This window comes from Pseudomyrmex gracilis, unplaced genomic scaffold (assembly GCF_002006095.1).
Source record: "Pseudomyrmex gracilis isolate BER0280 unplaced genomic scaffold, ASM200609v1 scaffold_20, whole genome shotgun sequence".
NCBI lineage: Eukaryota > Metazoa > Arthropoda > Insecta > Hymenoptera > Formicidae > Pseudomyrmex > Pseudomyrmex gracilis.
Genome location: NW_018020604.1, coordinates 1,156,259 through 1,178,581, shown reverse-complemented (window position 1 = coordinate 1,178,581; position 22,323 = coordinate 1,156,259). Strand labels below are relative to the sequence as shown.

Sequence of the window (22,323 nt, the reverse complement as noted above, 5' to 3'; positions counted from 1 at the left end):
CGGGGGAGCATCAGTGACGTTTAGCGCAGGATCGCGTGCGGTAAGAGACAAAAGCTCACGGTGTTCCAGACGAAGCGGGCGGCGTCGTTACCCGCGACTTAGGCGGGCGAGCGGCGGTGATTTGCGGGGCCGCGAATGCGCGCGGGGGCCGGAAGGTCATTTCGCGCGGCATCTGCGTGTGAATCCGGCTTGATACGGCGATGGCGGCAGCGGCCGCGGCCGCCAGCGCCGCCCAGCAGCGCAATATCCAGCCAGTCACCTACTTTCGTGCGTGCGACCGACGTATACAAGGTGTTCGCGAAAAAGCAGAGAGGATAACAACGGTCGAACTCTCGTTAGTTAACAAAAATTTATGGTGAACACATTTAGATCGCGCGATTAGACAAATGAAATGCGTATTAATTAAAAAAAAAAAAAAAAAATTGACGAAGGATCTTCTTTGTATTACAGCAAAATTTCTTTGCGGATAAAGAAAAGGGATTGGGAATTGATCCGAGAGTAATTAATTTTGCGTTTGCACAACAAAAACAATTTAGCTCTTGTTTTAGAAACTATTTATAGCGCGTGTTTTTTTTTTTTTACTAGAAACACAAAAGAAACCTCCCTTTTTGGATCTTCTCTGAAACTTCCAGAGAAGTGTCGTGTTATTCGGAGGTATGTAACAAATGTAGTTGAAAATCGCAATGTCAGTAACTGGAGCTGACGGGATATGGCCGTGGACGACACTTCGCACCGGATGGAGTGAAATTTCATCAACAGCTAATGGCGACGGCGAAAGGACGCGTCCCCGCCTTGTCGGTTCGTCGGCGTCCATTTGTATTCGCGCGTGACCGTATCTTGCCTCGATTTTGGGGCAGGTCAAGTTAATCTCTCTTTCTCTCTTTCCCTCTCTCTCTCTCTCTCTCTCTTTCTCTTGCTATTCGATCCGTGTGCGACGCACACGACATTTGCACGGCCGACCGTTTACGGTCATCCCGTTTTGGGGTTTGCAGAAGGGTACGGGATACAATAATTAGATGCAAAGAAAAAAAATTGCCATAAGGGGAACGGCGTGTGATATCATCGATAATAAAATGCACGAGCAGAAATTTCAGTTTTGAATTACAAAAGCGATCGGCCTGTTTTGCAAAAATTTGCTTTTTTTAAGATCAAAACGCAATAAAATATGAAAGAACCGAATATATGTACAGCGCAGAATAATGTGTGAGTTATAAAACCCCGCATGTGTTTGTGTGTGTAAAATTGCAAAAGCACACAGTCGTGACAAAGTGCGAGAATCCCCTCTAGTAAAACTCTCTGAATGAGAAACCTTTTTTTTTTTTTTTGTTAATTCTGCAACGTAAGTCTCCCTCTATTGCGGACAATGTAAAACCAGACAGCGATGTCATTCGCGCGCGCGCACTTGCTCGCGCGGGGGGGAACATCACATCACGGTGTAGCACAATGAGTCTTATATATATTCAACATGCATTGAGCTTAAGTGGCCAATTCTACTTTTCGCCCCGCAAGAAATGCGCGCATTTAAAGTTCGACATACCGGTTCCGTAATAAATCCATCCCTCAATTTTTGCAACGTTCGAAAATACATCTCTTTCGCGAAAACCCATTTTATAAGTAATCTGACTATCACTGGTCAGCAGCGAAAATGTTTTTTCGTAATAGGTTTAATTAATCTCTGTTAAATTTAATATGTTAAAAATTGAATGTAAAAATAAAAAATTTAATTTTTACTCCAATTTTCATGATAGTCGACGTCTGAAGGTTTAGCGTTTTATATTCAATTTTTGACAAAAAATTTGTCTTATTCTTGATAATTTTTTAACTCTGTTTAAGCTTTTAATTGGGACAAATTTCGCGATCTTTTGAGAAAAGCTATGTCTTTCTGAACGAAAAAGAATATTTAGAAACTTGATACACATTTAACGTTGGTATCGAAAGAGAGCGGTCTAACTCTGATCAATTCTGCGAGGGAGCGATATATACGGGAGGGAAGGACGAAGTTCATGTTTGTAAGCCTGGGGGGGCTTGAAAATTTATAATTGAAAGCGATTCAACGTGGCCTCGTGTCGCAAACAAAGAATATTTAAATTAAATGTAAATACATGAAAATGTTATTTGCTTCATATGCAATGAAAAGTTATTGCTTGATGGATCATATTTTTATTTACCACAAGCTTTCTATTTCTTCTGTGCTTTTATAATTAGAATATTGAAACAATATATAAAAACAAGAGTTGGTATTTTAAGTAACCTTAAAAATACAACAGTTTGAAATTGATTTAATTAAAACGCGCTTATTTTCTTTGTGTATTATTATAATATTTTCTATTTATAATGCAATGTACGCTATTTTTTATTCAAATTTGTCTCAAAATATGACATTTGTTTCATGTTTTTTGTGTGCGCTACTCATACGAGTGCTTGAAACTTCGATATACAAAATTTTCGATATCATCAGTTTTCTACATCATAGAGGCACTGTGGTGTTTTTGTTGCTTTAAATATATGTAAATCTCAGATAACATAATTAGCGACTCGGTTTATCGTAACATAATCTGAGGGGAAATGAAGGAGATTATGCGAACATGTGCAGTTATCGATTGTTCGATTATCGTAAACTCGTTGCTTTTGAATTTCCTCTATAAATCTCTGGCAGCTGATTCGAGTAAGTTCCGTCAGATGGCCTTGCTTAGCTAATTAACACACTGCCAAAAAGATTTATATACGTAACAGAGAACAGCCGTGAAATAGGAAAAAAAAAGTACAGTTGCGGCTAATAACTTTACATTTGACTTAGGAGAGTAAATTTTTTTAGAAAAGAAAAAAGATTCTTTCGTGAATGGAATTGTGGATTATATGTTGATAGATAGAACGGAAAGTTTATTCATTAGTTTGTTTGTTTTGAAATGTTTCTTTCGCGTGAAGTTCCAAATCCTTCTTGTTTGCGAAAATTGAATGAAATTTAGTAGTAGACAGTCTGCGTTGTACGTAATTTAGTGCATCTTCTACTTCCACTTTCGAAGAAATTTTTGCATTATTGATTTTTGAAGGAGTTAAACTTCTCTTCCAAGAAAATGTATTACTTGCGTGTGTCCTTCTGTTCGGCGGAGCGTGATGAATGTATCCGCTCCTTCCCTTCGACTTGAGAAAGAGGGAACTGCTAAAAAAAAGTCCGCGTTAAAGAGATCGAAAATTGCGATCGCTCTGTAATCCTATCAATATCATCAGTAAACTAGAAAAGACTTTTGCAAATATTGAGATTTTTATCGCACGTGTCAACATTTTATCGTTGCGTAACAACGCGAATGGTCTATTCGATTATCCAAATTTTCTTTTTCTCATCTTGAAACAATTTCCACCGAACAAAATTTTAAAACTTAAAGAAAACAAAAATGTTTTTAATTTACTAAACAATTTGCGAGCAATCGTGCCACAAGCAGTTTTCTTTATAACTTTCGGAAGAGTTCAGTCACTTGTGCTGCGTTTCCGCGGCGAAGTATTCAGATCACAAAGATGCCTCGAGATATGTTGAAAACTAATGACGAGCGAGATTTACATTGTGCGTCGATCACTCGCGCGATAATTACTCAGGTGTATCTCTTGTTTTTGCGCAGCGCAACTGTTTCGTTCGCGCAGCTGTGTGCGGAGCGAACGAACAGCGAGCGCGCAGAATTACGTGTCACTTAGAGCGTGGAGGTCATCATCGTCGTCGTCGTCGTCGTCGTCGTCGTAGTCGCGCGAGTCTCGCGCGCGTCTCGTCTCGTCTCGCGCAAAGCGAGAAAAAGCCGGCCGGCCGGCCCGGCCTCGCTTTTTCGGCCTCGCGTTTCGCTCGCCGCGCGCGATTTATGGCACCTCACCGTATAAACAGCGTATGCAACCGATTGCACTTCACCCATGACCAGATCAAGTCGTGCACCGCGAATCGATCGATTTCCCGCGACGCCTCTCTTTATATCTCGAACGGAACGGCGAACGAAGAATCTTATAGTGAAAAATTCGCAACTGATTTTTTGTAAACAAGAAGTACGGAAAAAAGTGAAGTTTTTCAAGAAAAGATCTTAATTGTGAAAATTTATCAACAACTTTGTTTATATTTTGTTTATTTAATTTCTGTGCAGATTAAAAAAAAAAAAAAAATCTGAGCGGATAGAATTAAAGAAAAATAAAAACAAAAATAGCACAAATAAATTTTATAAGAGAGATAGAAAATATTTATACTTGAGGATTTATAATCGATGTACTCGAGACTTATTGGATCTGAGCGGCGTTAAATTCAAACAAGAAGTTCCACTCGGCACATCTTTGGCTTAGAGAACGTCTGTTATCGGAGCGATAATCCTTGATAATCCCGTCCCGGTTGCAGCTGTTATTAAGCTATTGACTTTAGCATTGATTCTGCGTTTGTAGTGAGAAGAGTCAGCACATTTTTGCTCTCTTGTCTTTGCGACGCGCTCGAAATAGAATATCGCAATTATTGTTCCCGTCGTTTGCGTCATCGCGCCCCGTCTTCTTGTTTCGCTCTTAATTACATCTCGATATATGGCAAATTCTCGGGTCTTGTTGTTAGACATTCTTTCACTTCGATAATAATGCTTCGCTCAATTGACGGATTATTGTACACATTGGGAGCAATATAATTCAGCTTCTTAGAAAACAGAACGAGAAACGTTGAAACAATATATTTACTGTTATTTCTTCAAGAGAAAATTCTTTTAGATATCATATTATACGACTAATTTGTATGAGAAACGTGACTGCTTTTTTACATTGTTGTATACACATGTGTTCTCGCACAGCTGTTATTACAAACTATTTTAAAGCACTTCTCGAAGAGAGCTTGATCTTCTTCCGTATATACTTACAAAACCTTAATTACACAAGGACATAAATATAAATAGATAAGTTTTGTATATACATCTTCTTTTGTTTCTCGCAAACAGAGTTTGCGAGTTTAACGGTGCGAGCACTCCGAGCAAGAATCTCATAACGTGTGTAAAGTAGCACTTGAAGCGCGAAGTTCAGTTAGTCGAGAACCATACACGGGAAAAATGCGTGCTCGAGGGATGCGCTGTCGCACCTCGCTTATCAAATTCAATCTACCGTGGCTGTGTGCCACTTAGAACGACGTTCAATCACGGCTTTCGTTGAGAAAAAATAATTTTTTTTTTTTTTTTTATCTTCAACGCGAGCGTCCTCGCGAAGGTAAAAAAAAAAAAAATAAATAAATAAATAAAAGGAGATAAACTTTTTCGAGATCGCAAATCTCTGTTTGTATATCAATTGACTGACTTCCGCATATGTAACGTGTGTGTGTGCCGAGAACACGAAATAATCAGCGCTTATAATATATATTGATGATAATTACTACTACGTGCAAAAATTAATGTGAACGCTAATTTATTCGTGATTATTCACTCGTGCTATTCAGTTCCTAAGCAGGCTAGCTCGTACGCGTGTTTGAGAGTGCGATCGCGATACAATTTACCGTGTATCGCTCGCGGAAAGATCTCACACGGGAACGTTAATGCACACGTAGCATCCTCGTTCATTAGCGCACGACATATGGTTAGGCCGCGTTCACAGTGCACGGTTATCTTTCGGATTTTTCAAGACTCGCATTCTAGAAGCGTTCTCGCGTTGTAGCAACAACAACAACAACACTTGTTGCGACAACACACACGCGTTTTGTTTTTCTTCTTGACACATTGACAGAGAGTTTTGACAGAGCAGCTTTGCTCTGTCAAAACACAAGACATTCCGAATCGAATAACATCCCGCGGGATACTGCAGCCGAAGATTCCATCTGATTATCATGGCCCTAATCTGCCATTCTCTGCCTTGTTCATTGACAGAAAGCGAGTCCCATGACGGAAAACATCTCAATTCCCCGCACTGCGCGAGAGCAGTCGGAAACCTCCCCTTGTTCCGTCAAAGTCTCCCTTTGTTCCTTTCAGATAGATAATTATCGAACGATGAATACGATGAATCTCATCTGCAAGGATAATTTGTGTGTAGTGGAGATTTTCGGAATGAAAACTTAATAGATTCAATAGGTAAAGTTGTTTATTTATACATAATAAAATCGCGCGCGCTTCTACAACAATGAGACTCGTTCTTGTATTCTCTACGAAAAGTCGCGTATTATTTTGTTGGGTGTCGCGCAAATCTTGTCGAGACACATATTTAACGATCTTTGACTTATATTGTAGAACAGGCCTGAGATTCTTTATTACTCTTCAGCGTTGCGCAGGGGCGTGAGATGGTGTAAAGGAAGTGATTAAGGGCGGTATTCACGGTCGTCTTATTTGTATGCGAGTGGCAATGTACATGTGCGACGGGCATACATGCAAAATAAGAAGACGATCTCCTCAAATATAAAATCCAACCGATTCTGTGTGAATGCCGTTCTAAAAAGGTCTCTTTTCTAACAGGAAAAAGGAACAACTCTTATACGGATCTCGTGAGACTTTTTTTTTTTTTTTTTTGCGAAACTTTAGAAGAAAAGTCTGTTCTCGGATCTTTTATTTTGTATAAGAATTGTCTCTTAACAAATATCAAGAATGCGAATCTGCCTCTTTCTGTTCTTTTTTCTTTGTATTCACTTATACGTGTCGAGAGATAGTACGCTTGGCGTAAAAGAAATTTTCTGGTAAAAATTGACAGAATTGTTGTTTCGAGAGTTTGTTATTTATTCAGTGAAATATTTTTTACATTGAAAGTTTCGCGTTTTTCATGACCAAAAATCAAACAGGGAAGATACGGGGAGGCTTTGTGAGCCAATTCGGCGCGAATTTTTCGGACCCCAAAAAACGTTCATGGCTCGAACGCCTACGAGAAGAGGGGACGCGCGCTTCGATTATCCCGGCTGTTGCAATTTATCTGCGTGCCAGCGCGCACAATATGCCGATATTAATTGCGAACATGCGCACGACGCTGGGCCGATAAATGCGTCTCGTTTAATGAAACACGCGTTTATCTGGCGCGGTGAAAAGCTTCGGCGGATGGCGATCCGAAACGCAATCGTTACTTTATAATAACGAGTCTCCGCTTCGTTTCTTTTTTTTTTTTTTTTTTTTCCGTTTTGTATCTCGCTCTTGTCCACGCTAAGTGTGCGAGTATATGCGTGCGAATATTGTAACGCGAAGAGAGAAAGAAAGAGAGGAAACATCGTATAAATAAAAAGGATAATCAGAATCATCTGAGACAAAGTCTCTTATTAATGCTCGGTTTAATCTAACGTTAATTAACTTTGCCATTCATCTTCAACTGCTTCACTTAGTCTTTTTCTACTTCTAATTGCAAAGGAACAGATATGTGGATAACTTTTTTAAATTACGCAACGTTCAATTAGTCGTACATTTTACTCGCCAGAATAATTTACTTTTAAAAAATTTCTTTTAATCGTATCTGTAGCAAATAACGACGAAATATTTCTCGCTATATCGGTGTTTGAAAAAAAAAAAAGATGTTTTCATCAACAAATTCAATCAAGAAAACCTTTCGTACTTTTCTCATTATTCTTATCTGTGATTCTGCGATTTCCTATGTACGGTGGAAACCAGCGAGAGAAGAATAGCGTTCTCTCTCTCTCTCTCTTTCTCTTTCTCTTCAGAAGAGACTACAAACGCCTTCGAATATCGATCCGAAGTCGTGGCACGTCAAACGTGTACGCAGTCGTTGATTTCATATATGTATGTACGAACTGTCTTGGATCTTAGAATATTTCACGAATGTTGAGATTAGATATCGAGCTTCATCGTCGTTGAAAAAAAGGAAAAAGAATTTCAGAGAAGAAAATCAATCATAAATATGTATCGATGAAATCTCACCTTCATATTTATTCGTCATACAATTTAATGTTGAAGGAAAAAGAAAGAGAGAGAGACGGAAATCAAAGAACTTATTAAAATGTATTATTTATACACGCGCGAATTGCGTTTAATACATTTTATTAACTATTGAAGATAATGCGCAATATACACAATTCGACGTTTCAAAAATTCTTCAAAATCAACACAATTCTTATTTCTTTTTCATAACAATTGTTTCTCAATTAGTGACAATTAGTGAAAAACATGGACGCACATTGTTTTTTACCTGTAGATCTTTCTCTTTGTTCTCGAAAAAAAAAATAATTTTCGGTTGATTTGGCATATCCTGTGGTGGCGACGTCTCGTCAGCGAGGCGTCAATATGAAACCCGAGACTATTTTCGAGGATTGATACCGGTACGATTTCACTGAGCGTGGCTTCCGAGGATGCGCGTATTGTTATTGTGACATTCAATACTCTCGAGAGATGCGAGGAAGGAGAGTATAATTGTTTCCCTTATCGCCATTATTATCAGCATAGTCTGTCTCTCGTGCACAGACATCAATCTCGATTTATTTTAACATCTTGGTCTCAATCAAACGTCAATTATTTTGTCTCTCAGAAATTATCAAAGTGACATTGATTAAGTATAAAGTAACCGATACAAAAATAGTTTTATCTACCAGTCGCTTTCTCTTATCGAATAGACAAAATATGTGACATATGTGACATATGTGTACATTTGGAACTAAATAGGTAAGGAAATGCAATTGAAAACCGTTATACAAAATAACTAACACATATACGTCCGAATATTGCTGTACAAGTTAAATAAGCTCGCCCCAAATGCATAGTTATGACATGCATCACCGCCCTTTATCATACAGCAGCGAGATAATTATCTCGTAAACACGGAAACTTGCTCATTGTCATCCGACAGTAACGAAATTAAAGGCACCATCCGTCCCACATACCGCGCATTACATTCAGCTCTCGCACAAATTTTATTTCAACCACAAAGTACATTTTTTTCCGACTAAAAAAAAACTTAATTGCCAGGAAAATATTGTAGTTAGTTACTTGTAGATAAAAAAAAAAAACACACACACACACACAATTGTGAGAGTTAGTTAAAATTTAATCTCATACAATTCAATTTCGCACAAAGTTATTTTATTTTTGTTATTTCGCGGCACAAAAAAAAAAAAAATTGCAGGAAAAAAATACATTTGCGCGATAGAAACTTGGCGACGAAAAATATACATACGCGCGCGGGAACGTTTCGACGATGAATTTTATCGCCTTTGAGTTGGGAACACAGAATGCTGTTTCTACCTATCTCTCTGACGACCGCGTCCGTAACGTCGCGAAATGAAATTCACGGATGTACTCCCGACAACCGGCTGTCGATACGTTGTTATGATGTTACACGCACATCGTCTACCGAGTATCGCGAGTATTGCGACGGCATTTCAACGAGTGGTAGATAGTAGTAGCGGTCGTAGTGGTAGTTTGTAGTATCGAGACGACGATAATTTCACGATTATCGTCGAACGTGCCGGATTCCGCGCAAACGCGGCAAGTGTTGCGCAAACTCGAGAGAGCTAGATAATAAAATCGAGTTACCTACTTCGGGATATATCGATGCGGGAGACGGAGAATGCGTCGTATATACATGTGTACGTATGCGAAGAGAGGTGGGCGTTTGCGTTCGTGTCTGTATGCACACGAGAAGCGGCTCCATGAATGAACCGGAGAGTATATATATATCTCTCTCTCTTTCTCTCTCTCTCTCTCTCTCTCTCTCTCTCTCTCTCTCTCTCTCTTTCTCTACCCGCGAGATTTGCTCCTTTCGACGTGACTGTGCTCTATCAACACCGCTGGTGTGTACATATACTGGGTGTCACTAGATCAGTGGGTAGAAATTTGTAAACGTTTTTCTTGGCGCAAATCAAACGCGCAATCGGATGATTCTGTTCGTTGATTATACATATGTATTTATTATTGTCATTTTTTTTGTATTTTTTGGGGAAAACAAACTATTGCGACAGTTTTGAAGTAATTTTTGCATTTGGCAGCACGTGTTAAAAATTTTGATATCTTACTGAGTAAAAAAATGTCTTTAAAAATATATATTGACTAGATAAATTAATCGAGTTAAAGGTTTTCTAAATTCGGATTTTTATTTTGATATTGCGTTAAGTTATTGAAGCTTGGTAGAGTCAATTTTAGTGAATAGTTCATGGAAACGTTACTTAATTATGGTTTAAGTAAAACAAATACGTACGTTGATAAATTTATACTTATATATAAAATCTCACTTTAGAAAACTTGAACCGGATAATTCTCATTGATACATAGTTCGCAATTCGTTATCTTTTTTAACATCTCTATTATTATTGCAAATGTAAGATTTGATTGTATAATCTTTGTCGAGTCAAGTGAGTCGATTTCGTCAATAGAAAAATTTATGTCGCGAATCCCTGATTCTCCAAAGATCGCGAACGAGCTAACGCAAATCTATTTAAACAATCAATTTCTTGCGAACTCGCTTCTTGCGGACACCCGCGGCGTTAAACTGTTAAACTGCGGAGGCTGGTTTACGATGCAAATCGAATGACAGAATCAATTATTTCTTCATTCGACTACAACTTTATGACACGGCTGGCAAGAAAGGTGAGTGAACCAAGGAAGAGGAAGAAGCCGCATCTGCCTTGTGGCGTTTGGCGTCGCGACGCGTTGAGAAATGGAAAATCAACCGCGAGGTGCGTCGAGTCTTATCTGTTTGCTCGTGAATGGACGTAAATTGTCTTTGCTCTTTGACAGCTCTCAGGCGTTACCTCCAATCGTTTTTAACGTCTTGCAAATTGTGGTTATTGCTTTACGATCAATATGCAAGCTTTGAAAATGTGCTGACGACAAAACATTTCGTGCAAAAATTATCGCTGCTATTTTATTTTTTCTGGTAATTACTTTTGTATTACAACGTCACAGTGTTTTTTTGTTAAAGGAAAAATTACTTCAATTCTGATAATTTAAAAAAAAAAAATTATTATTCTCTGAATATATATCTTACTTTATCTTATCTCTTTTCATAAACACATGTTATTGATAAAACACTTGCAGTATGCAGTTACATTGCAGATTGACTATTAAAGATCTCTTAAGTAGATTAGTGTGATCCTCGTTGTTATATGGTATGCGAGAAGCCATTAAAAATAAATCCGCGAACGAAACGGGATTCTTGTTCTCGCGTGCTTCAGTTTTATTTTATTATGTAATGAGAACATTTCTAACTCGCAAACGATTACGTTAAAATTGCATTTGAGTACTTTACGAGAAGCAAATTAATCGGACAATTGAGAACAGTTTTAGATGTTCAATGCGCGATATATATTTGCAAATGAAATGTGATGAGTTATACACGCGATAAAATTGTGATGCGTATATATGTTTCGCAACTCGAACTTTTAGTTTATCCCGCTGTCGTTCTCGTTTCACACGTTTAAATTTAAAAAAAAAAAACGAGAGATATTAACTTTGCATCGAAAATCGAATAGTTCAGAAATAAATATAAAGCAGATTTATATCCATCAAAAATATTTTATGTTTCGCTAGAGATACAGATATTACATTAAAATATTATATCTATTTCTTCTCGATTTTTGATGTGAGATCCATCTTCATTTTTCAACTCAAATGTGAATACTTATATTAATCATCGGATCTCCGTTTATATCAAATATAGAAAACTCTCTTTCAAAAGCGAAGAATTCAATTAAGCAATAAAGGATTACGAGATTTTACTATCAAGATGATACATTTCACCCCTCGGCTCTTGACGTTTTTATGCGATTACGCATGATCAAGACAAAGAGATTCATGAGAGAAAGTACTCTGACATTCTTTACGCACCGTCAAGACGGCAACGTGTAACGTAACGGGATATGCGTATTGTAATATAACGGGCGACGCGCGCGTAACCGATTCCGTTTCGTTCTTGTTTTATGCCATCCGGTTTCGTTCGCGCTACGTCCGACAACACATAATAAAGCGATACATGTGCGCGCATGTGTACTAACTACGACCCGTCTTTCTCTTCCGTCAATTCTCAAGCAACGGTAACAAAACGTGAAAAGTAATTACCCTATAGAAAAAGACAGGATACACAGGTGAAAAGAAAACCAGATTAGTTCAAGCTGAGACGATTGTTTAATACATAAATATACATAAATAATACATAAATACATCATTGGATCTTAAAAAAAAACTATCAGAGAGCTGCATACAAACTATAGCGCGTGTGTATTAATAACACGTTAAGATTAGAATACGAGATAATTCTTGTTTTTTTTTTTGTTGGAGTAAAAAATATAAAATTACATGTGAAATTATATATTTGATACGCAAACTGATAATAATAAGAGATAGTTCAATATCTCTCGTTCGCTTTTTATTAACCGCCCGGTCAGCCACTACGTACGATTGATTTTGCGACCTAAGCGCATTTCAACGCGTTAAGCAAGTTTTGAGTCTGACTTGTAATAATACTTCGTTAAGTGTAACCGCTTCGCTACGGACGTATGTAGACCGTTTGTGTCATTAGCAGAATTACAAAATCGAAATCCCTATGGGAAGACAAGCGGCCGCGTTCGGTTGTTGCGCGCGTTACAACACTTTATATACTCCGCTCGACGTTTCAATTAAGGTAAGCCGCATTTAACGGCTAAATACCGCGGTGAAAATACGAAGAGACCGTCGAGAGGAGTGCAAACTCGCTTCGCGAAAGTGATTCGATAACGCAGTCGGCGCAGTCACTTTTACCGGCGCTGCCAATGCCCAAGTCGGCAGGAATTGACGGTTCTCTCCTACGTGTTAAACAAACGACACACGGCCGGTTCTATGACACGCGAACAATGCCGTCCCCGCGGCAGCGTGAGCGCCTCCACCTACACAAATATTGATACGCACGACCGCAAGGCTCGTACAGACGCGGCTCGTTAAGGTAAAGCCGTAATTATTATACCGCGGCGAGAGAGAAGGATGAAGATGACGCGGTGAAAAACAGCCGCACATATCACCTGCGCGCGCGCGCGAGGCACTGGGTCTCTGGTTTAAAGCGCGCTCTTCGTGGGTGTGTGGACTTCATTATAAATCAGGAGAAATAACATTCACGCAAAAATGAAAGTAGATAGTAGACAAAACCAAAAAAAAAAAAAGTAGAAAATGAAAACGCAACAGGGTCGATACGCGAGATACAGAAGTTTCAACAGAATTACGCAACATGAAGCAACAAAAGACGCGACAACAATACGATTTCGCTTCGCGCGCGACGCGGTGCGAAATTGTATCGCGTTGATTTCCTCCCGTCATTCCGGTCGATTCTGAAGAAGACACCCACGCCCGCGCGTCGTACACACATATCGACTGCGCGTTCTTCGCGCGGCCACGTCGTCGCCGCGGGATAACAATCGCAACCGCGGTCGTCGCACCGCCTCTCGCGCGCGAGCGCGCGCTTTATTCTCACACTCGCGTGTGTAATTAAATATCGCTCAAAACCGCGCGACAATCGTCCTTGTCACGCGTGAGCGCATCGCGATCCGGAGGAAATTGCTCGTCACGGAATCTCGCGTTGTGTTTTTCTGTGATTTTCTAAGCGATGATATTGTCACGTGCGTGTGCGCGCGCACTGAGCGAATCAGGCGCGCGTGAGAATTTTTATCGCCCGTTGAATCTATAATTTACAACATATTGTAATAAAATGAAAATGTGAAGAACAATAATCGGAGGAATAAGGAATACATTTGGCATATATTTCGCGTTGGAGCCATGAGATTAAAATTTGAACGTTTTGCTTTGGAATAAGATATAGTACGTGATTCATCTCGTCATGAAATATACATATAATGACTCATCGCTTCGAGTGTTATAATTGTTTTATGTTCACGATTTCAAAAAAAAAAAAAAAAAAAAAATGTGCAATTTCAGAGGCCGTTTTCGATTCGACGCGGGGCATTCGAGGAAACGTGGTTGACCGAGATGTTGAAAAATGTCATTCGTAACAGAGACCTGCAATTGACGAAAAAAAAAAAAAAAAAAAAAAAAATGTGCATGTATCTTTTATCGCAAAATATTGTGAAAAGACAGCAGCGATTGCGATGAAAAATAAATGTAACATACCGATATGTGCGAAAAGCGAGCTTTTCGATAAAAAGAATTGTCTAATTGCGCGCATTAGTTCGATTCATAATTTTCGAGGTGATAAAGTGTAAATAATAATGAGATGTTCGATTAATTTGTGGATATTCCGGTCTCTGAAGTTGCGCGATAGGTCCCAGATTGGGGGAAAGTTTTCGTGAAAGCTAGATTGATTAAGGGGTGGCAAACTCACCCCTCGCTGATGGACGACCCTCACGAGACCGAGGAGAGAGATTGCTCGAGCATTTCTAATTGCAATATTGTACGCAACACCATCAATACGCTCACCGTGAAAAAGATCCTTGTTTTCATCATTTTCTTCTGTCGAATACTTTTGCGTATAATCGAACAATTTATTTCGTGTAAAGACTTCTGACGGGAAGATTATGCTCGAACAAGTGCGAAATCCAAGGTTATGCTCGTAAAAGTTGCCGTTATTGTGTGTTGAGAAACTGAATATTTTCTTACCAACGACGCGTGCGAAAGGGAAATATCTTGGCCGATCTACGTGTGTTAACGTGTGTGTAAAATGTATATTATACCGAAGGAGATTAAGAAACAAAGTATATTATAATTCGAGGTTTGAGTAATTTTTCAAAATCTTTAGATGTTTAATTAATTTTGATTTAACGACAGAAATTTACTACAATTTTAACGTTCAGATTATTCAAATCTGCAAAATAATTCAGTAGTAGTGCGCGCCATTAACCATAGCACGGGCGAGCCCGCCGGTCCGCGTTCTGATGCCTACTTGTTCGCTAATAGGAATTGCGGTAACCCGACGATATAGCGTGCGATCTATTATCTACAATCTCTGGCGGCAATATTTCAAAATCCTCAGCCGGAACGAATTGTTCCGCCGGGCTCGGAACGATCAAGGTGTCCCTGGCTGATTCGGGGATCCTTGGGCACCTTCGCTGGTCACCCGATCCGCTGGTGCGCAGGCCCTTTTTTCGGTCGACGAAAATGATCGATCCCTATCTCGAGGTGGTCGATTACGTAACCAACGTCTACCCTATACAAGCGCTCACAGACGAGCCTAAAACCTACCGCTGCTGCGTCCCGCGTGCGTCCGTGTCCTCTTTCTCCTCTTTCCGCGCACACCCGCTCTCGGGTTACCCCGCTCCCTATATAGCTTCCTGTGACGTAAAGACGCGAAGTTACGTCATCGGGAGAAGACGCGCGCGCGGCGACACAACGCGTTTGTGCTCGTCGACATGGCAACGCTTATACGCGCGCGTGCGCGCTCTTTTCTTTCCCTCTTCCCTCTCTTCTTTCCCTCTTTCTCCCTTCTCTTTCTCTTTCGCACATCACGTTCGCGCGTCGTATTTACCATTAGCATATCTCGCCTCATCCGCCATAGTCGGGCTATACGGATATATTAAATATCATTTCCCAGATTTCTTCTCGCGTCCCTTCTAGTTTCGTCTTTTGTTGCCGACGGACTTTTGATGCGGCGACAAAGAGGCGAGAGAGCAAAATAAGAAGACGAAGAATTTAAGGGCTCGCAATATATACCCGCCTCGCATGTATACCTCACGGTTACGTCACCGACGCGAAAATAAGCGATAAAAATGAAACGCGGAAGCTTTTTGACAAAAATGATTGCCAGAGTTTGACAGTGAAAGAGAGAAACCGTTTCGGAAAACGGCAGAAACGAAATTTACGATATAGAAAGTAGAAGAAAACCAATTTGAATTACAGCCGTCGGAGAAAGAGAAAGAGAAAGAGAGAGAGAGAGAGAGAGAGAGAGAGAGAGAGAGAGGCGAGAATGGAACTAAATTTTCAAGAAGCACTCGACGCTAGAGAGTACTTTGACGCGGCGCGTTAAAGTTTTCGCTGTTCGAGAACTCGCCTAAAATGCGGCTGAAGTGCAGTTTATTTGTCACAAAAGACCTGTTGATACCTCTTACTCTTTTTGCCGAGTTGATGGCGTCCGATTAAATTTGCCGACGCGTCTGAAATCAGGGCGCGACATGATCCTTTAGAATAAAGTGATAGAATCTCCGAAGGATTTGCGTGATAATGGTCGAGGTGCAAAATCCGAGAGAAGAGAGACTTCCATTTTTTATGACATTAAGTCAAAACTAGGTGTTGTTGTACATTTGATAAATTATTTTTCGGCATTGCGAACAAGAGATCAGATTCAGATCTCATTGTCAGCGAAACATCTTCAAATGCTTTTTGTTACATACATCGCGTCGAAGCACATCTTAAAGTCAAGTTTGCAAGAATAAATATAACCGAAGTGTGCGCTATCGTTGCCGTTTGAAAATCCTTGTGATGATTGATCGTGACGTATAAACACGTGTCTCGTGCTCCGCTTTCAATTTCACCGAAGCGACACGTCTTTCCGAGGGCCGCGGATACGTGATCTATCATCGTCATCTTACCCGCAACCCGGCAGATATTGAACACCAAAATCCAATTTTTTTCGAGAGAAAGCACGTCTCGCGCGAATGTCGGTATTCGGAAACTTGTAAATTTTAAGAATACGCGTTTCAAATTTACCTCAATTGGTCGAGTGTTGCACTGATTTTGCACGCAGGATAACACACAATTTTTAAAAATACACACGCGTTAATTTTATTCGACATTTTTTTGTGTAGTGTCATTGAGGATTAAACATGTATGTAGGATTACATAATATTATAATTATCAGAAATATATTCGAATCAATTCCATATGTCAAATAATTAGCATGTCGATCTTATTTGTTTATTGCAGCATAAAAGTTCTGAAATACACATTTACTAAATCACCTCGGATGTAACAATGGAAACTAATAATAAAAAAAAAAAAAAAAATGCTTTAAAAGTCCACGTGTCTTCGAGCGATTCCAAAACCGACGCGTTTGTCATTCAGCTGCAAAAAAACAAAAAGGAAATAAAAAAAACTGTTTTAATTTGCATGCACGGTTTTGAAATTATTTTGGGAATTAAAGGTTTATTAAACAGTCGCTGTTGTGTGTGTCAACAGGTATATTTTATCAACGACCAAGTTTTTTCGATGCAAGAGGTTTTTTTTCGTGATTTGTGTGTATTTCTGATGAAAAGGAAAAGGAACGGCGCGAAGAATTGTAGTTAAAAAAAATCAGATTTTTCAATTACGAAAACGCGCACGTGACAGCGTGATACCTCTCAACTCCCGAAATAGCTCTTTGTTGTTACCTCGACAAAAGGAGGCGAAAGACAAAAATATATTTTCGTGTATAAATACAAAAGTTAAAATTATCGCGTCGTATATTCTCGAGAATATTTTTCTACGGATTATTTTAGAGACATATTTTACTTTGAGAGCGAGATTGATCAAAATCTCGAAAATTCGACAGTTTATTGTTAGAATTTCGGGATATGTCTCAAAAGATCGAGTGGGTGGCGTTGACTTATTGGACCCGCCGCCACGCATTTAGCGCTGAATGCGCTTATTTCAATTTTCTCATCTCACGTTGACATTGACCGCGATCTTCGCCGTTTAGCAAACAAATCTTAGATCACACCGCGTTTTATCACATTTAGTGGCTAGACGGCAAGTGTACCAGGCCAAAATCTTTCTCTTTCTCGGTCTGCTCGACATTCACAGTGCTCCACTTTTCTCAGTTCCAATTAAAAAACCAACTCTTGTAAGGATAAAATAATTTTTTTTAAAAATCCAAATAAAGAAATATTAAAACATACGTAAATCTGTGTAACGTCTGAGTAAAACAGTTTCTTCAGAAAAACAGTTTTAATCTTTTGATTCTTCGAGGAAAGTTGTCGAATAAAAAATAAAGGTCTAATAAAAAAAAAAAGCGACGAGTGCACGCGCGTTTTCTGCGACATGGATTTTTGCGCGGTCCGCTCGTCGAACGGCCCCGTCGATGGCCAGAAAGCTTTCAGGCTTAGAACTGAATTTGGTCACCGTGTCACGTTCACCGGTGACATCGGCAGCCGCCACGACGGTGGCTGCGCTTTCACCCGGCAACTGAATTCACTTTCAAAATTATCATCCGTTCCTCGATCAACGGGAGATCCGGCGCTTCGTGCTCTCCTGGTCTCCTGGCGAGTGAGGAAATCAGAATGCTTTTGTAGTGCTTCTACCTGCGACACACATGTGTCTCATGCAAATAACATTTTTTCGCAAACAAGTAAAGCGTCGAAAGTTGATTAAAATCGATTAACAGACAAATTAATTTCTCGTCTCGGTATACAAAATGTCAGTTCAAAAGAAACCTGTGCGCGATGGGTGTTGGTATAATTGTAGATAAAAGAACCTTTAAGATCGTGCGGTTTAATAAGAAAGCCGGGCGATACTGCATAATAAAATCGATACGTGACTTGAACGTCACATTGAACGACGTGGGAGATTAAATCGCATTGAAACGATCGGAATAGCATTTCATTTAATTCGAATGTTACGCAAGCAACCTGTACAACACAGCGTTATGCAATCGGCGAACGTACGAAAAAGGGAGGCAAAAGCTTCTCCTCTCAAGTTCTCTATAAAAATGCGAGCCGCTCAGCGTGTTCGTGGCTATCTTTATTCCTTACATAAACATTGTGCAAGACCCTTGTGCTATCACGCAATTGCAATAAATAAAACTAAGAATAGATCGTTGATATTTGCGTCGCGCGCGCTCGCAAAGTTCCGCTCGCCCGGTATATCCTTGTACATACACGGCACAACGGACTTTCTATTTCGCCGATAGTATGAATCAACCTCGCCGACGCGAAGGCTGAAAAAAATGCGCGGTATTTTAGGGGTCCCTTCCCTCGCGCGTCCCGGTGATAAAAGAGGGCACGTGTGAGCGTGAACCTGAACTCGGCGAGAAGACTCGGAGCGGCGAACGGTGTATAGAGCGCTTCGGACTTACTGGGTGCTCTGAGAAACATTAATGATAAAATTTATTACCGAAAAGAAATTTATAAATTTATCACAGGATTTAACAAAAGAGAAAGTAAAAATTACGCGAGAAACGTGAGGCAACTACACAGTTTTTTTTATCGATTAAATTTTTAACTCTGTAATCTGTAAATTTTGCAAAGCACTTTTATACAGTAACATATTGAAGACCGCGTCAAGAAATTTTGTAATAAATTAATTTTCACGCGCGCGAAAACAATCTTCTCTAAAACAAAGTTCGATTCGAAGAGTCTCCACAACAGAAACGGAAGATCGATGTTTTCGTGACACAGTGTATACGCGGGCGGAGAGGATACTCTGGTCGATGGCCGTGGCTGCGTTCGCGTCTGCAGAACAGTTTTACAGCTGCATAGCCGAGCCGGAGAAGTGTGTTACTACTCGAGCGTAACCGAGAGACCTCGACCAATTTAAATGCGCGATCGCCTTCTACGGACCGCCACTGACTCTGATCCGTGGAGTAGATTAACGTCTAACTTCGGTCACGCTGTGGTGTGTGCGCCGGCCCCGAATGCACGTCAATTCGAGAGTACGAAACTTCGCGGCTGTATATACGTGACTCGGCACGCGAATAACGGTACTTGTCCTCGGGCTCAGTTCGTCCTTTAATCGTCCAAAAACCACGAGAAGAATGTTCCTCGTTCCACTTAAGAACGTAAACGTTTTCTTACGCACTGTAATTTGTGTGTGCGTGTATCGCACACTGAAACAACATTTTAAAGTTGCAAGTTTTTACAGTGAAATTTCAACAGATATTCATAATGTACATAATCACAATACATTTTTTGTTTGTTTTTATAAAACAAAAGAGATTTTAACAACTTTAATATAAAAAAAAACGTTACGTGGTTTGCAAGATTCTAGAGTCTGACAGTATTTTTTTTCCTTAGTCATGTGATTACAAAATCTTACGAAATTTTATCGAATTGGCCTTCTCAGATACGAGCAACTGATGATTCTTTTTGCGAAGCGTCAGTCTGCATTTCGTTCTCCGGGCGTGAACGTCGAGATAAAAACGACGGCAATTCTCTTCGCGTTCTTACAGATAGCCGAACGTCAATCTCTCAGTGAGTATTCTCAGTCGATCCTCGCGATTGATACGCGATATCTCGCTCTGTTCGATCGCCGCGAGAGAACAGGTGTTCTCGTCCGTGAAAGTGCGAGTGTCACTATGAACAAGCGCGCGAACTTTCATACAAGGTGTCTCAAAAATACTCATCGTTTTCCTTATCAGTGCAAAATTGATTCGAAAAACATTTTGTCCAAGGTTTTTAAAGTTGTTTTTTTTTTAAATTATTTATTTTAATAAAAATGTTTTTTTTTAATCACATCGCTTTACATTACAACATTGTTTACATACATAAAGTCGATAATTAATGTACAGGATCTTTAATACTGATAATAATAACTTTGGTAAATAATTGAGAAACATCTAATCTATATGTTATCATGCATGACATAAATTGACAGAAAATTATGATAATAAATTAGAGTTGCAAATTTATGAAAATTATTGCAAAACGTAAATAGCGAAATTAAATTTGTGTATGGATATAATATTCATAATAAACTTTGTGTGACATGCTAATGAGTGTGCTGAATTAATTAATTTTCGAGGACGAACACGATTAATAGCCAAATAGAATTCGATCTCGTTGCGCTCACTTAATTCCACAACAGAAAAAAATATGGAAAAACAAACAAACACTTTCACTTTTCCACACCGTCTAAATACGAATATTGTTCAAAAATTTATCCGGTTATTGAAGATCCCCGAAAGAAATTACCGATAATTGTCTAATGAAAAATTAACATGAATGAAAGATACAGATACATCGACTGAACAAGGTGTTCTGTGACGATGTGACCGAAGTTAATTAAGACCGCTAACGAATCAAGCACCCGGAAATTTATTCGCACATACACTTTGAATTCTCGGCAAAGAAAAAGCGATCGCTTCAGTTGTCGATATTAATTTCACGTCCGCGTGGGTGTTGCGCGAATATTGCGCGGTTTGTCGCCGCGTCTTTTTATTCTCCTTCCTTCTTCTGTCGCTTCTTCTCTTTTCTTCGGAGATTACGACGACAGGCGCCGTCGTTGCACTCCGCACTTGGAAATACTTAAGCCGTTCGGATGCTCTGGCTACTTGTTATTCATGTCTTTCATTTATTCCACCGAGACGGACGAAATTAAATTTTCCGCGGTTTCTCGGCGGACGAAACGCGCGACGAAGTATGACATTATTAAAAACAAAACAGCATTCGAGGAATTTAGAAACACGCGCGCGCGTCTCGTGATAGTAATCCCTCTTTTTCTCGAATCCACTACGTTCCTTAGAAGATAAGTCACGTTTATTCACTCATTCTGCAAGTACATATATTTGAGGAGGAAGCAAACAATAGGACATCGTAGATAAAATTTTCTCTCTCTCTCTCTCGAAGTTTATATATGTATATTGAGCAAAATATAAAATGCAAATTGCGTGAAACTCATGGAATTAACCTTCGACTATACTCTTTACTGCTAGTCAGCCTATATTGATCGCAAGCACCACAATAAAGCTTTTGCTTTACCTGTAACGATATATTTTTATACACGCCGCACAAAACACCTTTTAATATATTTTTTTACAACTATAACGTAAAAGACAATTGCGCAAAAAAACTGATGTAGAGTGCAAATTAGTTTCTTATTTATTGCACTGATCTGAAGGAAAAAAAACTGCATAATTCAGAAAAGTGCGGTTAGCATTTTTATTAAACTCAAGCGTGAAAGATTTGCTGTAATAATTGCTCGCAAAGTGCTAATGATAACGTTTGAGATCAGGCGTCTCTGCGCATGTTAGTAGAAATCATGCGACACATCGGTATTTTCCTCAATAATATATCAAGAAATATCAATGTGTTCATCAAAATCGAACAAAAAAATATATCTCTACTGCGACTCTCGATTATGTGTGTGTGTATCGTATATAAGTACAAGTTACAAATCCAACATTTTTTTATAGAATCCATTCGATTATGCAATTGCTCGAAAAAACGATGCAATCAATTATATCTTTCAATTCTATCTCGCGGCCAAGTTGCGCGATAAAAATCGTCATCTCATTTTAAAGTCGTAAATCGTTCGTCATTTTCTATTCTCCGCGCGAGAGGTTTTTCATCATTGTTCGTTTTTCACGCGACATTTCAGTTTACGCATCTATTGTCGCGCACACACACGCTCTCTCGCTGCAATCGATAATCTCGTAAGAACGCCACCGGCATCTTGAATATCAATTATTATCGTCGTGCAGAAAGGTAGTCGCCCTTCTCTGCCGAGGGTTGAAGGCACGTATAGTTTTCGTAGCGCGAAAATAGCGGGCCGCACGTCACGACGAAAACTCGAGCGGCAGCAGCGGCGGTGGCGGCGGCGG

General features: G+C 39.5%; 1 protein-coding gene across 2 annotated transcripts in view; it reads left to right on the top strand.

The window, feature by feature from the left end:
* The window catches only part of LOC109851789 (nuclear receptor coactivator 3-like), a 94,032-nt gene that overhangs the window by 31,967 nt on the left and 39,742 nt on the right, over nucleotides 1–22,323 (top strand). Inside the window, exon 1 of one of the 2 annotated variants that reach the window (XM_020422228.1) lies at nucleotides 19,901–19,975. The exons of the other annotated variant lie outside the window; for it this stretch is intronic. The gene's annotated coding sequence lies outside the window, so the exon portion shown is untranslated. Of the gene's footprint in view, nucleotides 1–19,900; nucleotides 19,976–22,323 lie in introns of those variants that run through there. 2 annotated transcript variants of the gene reach the window in all.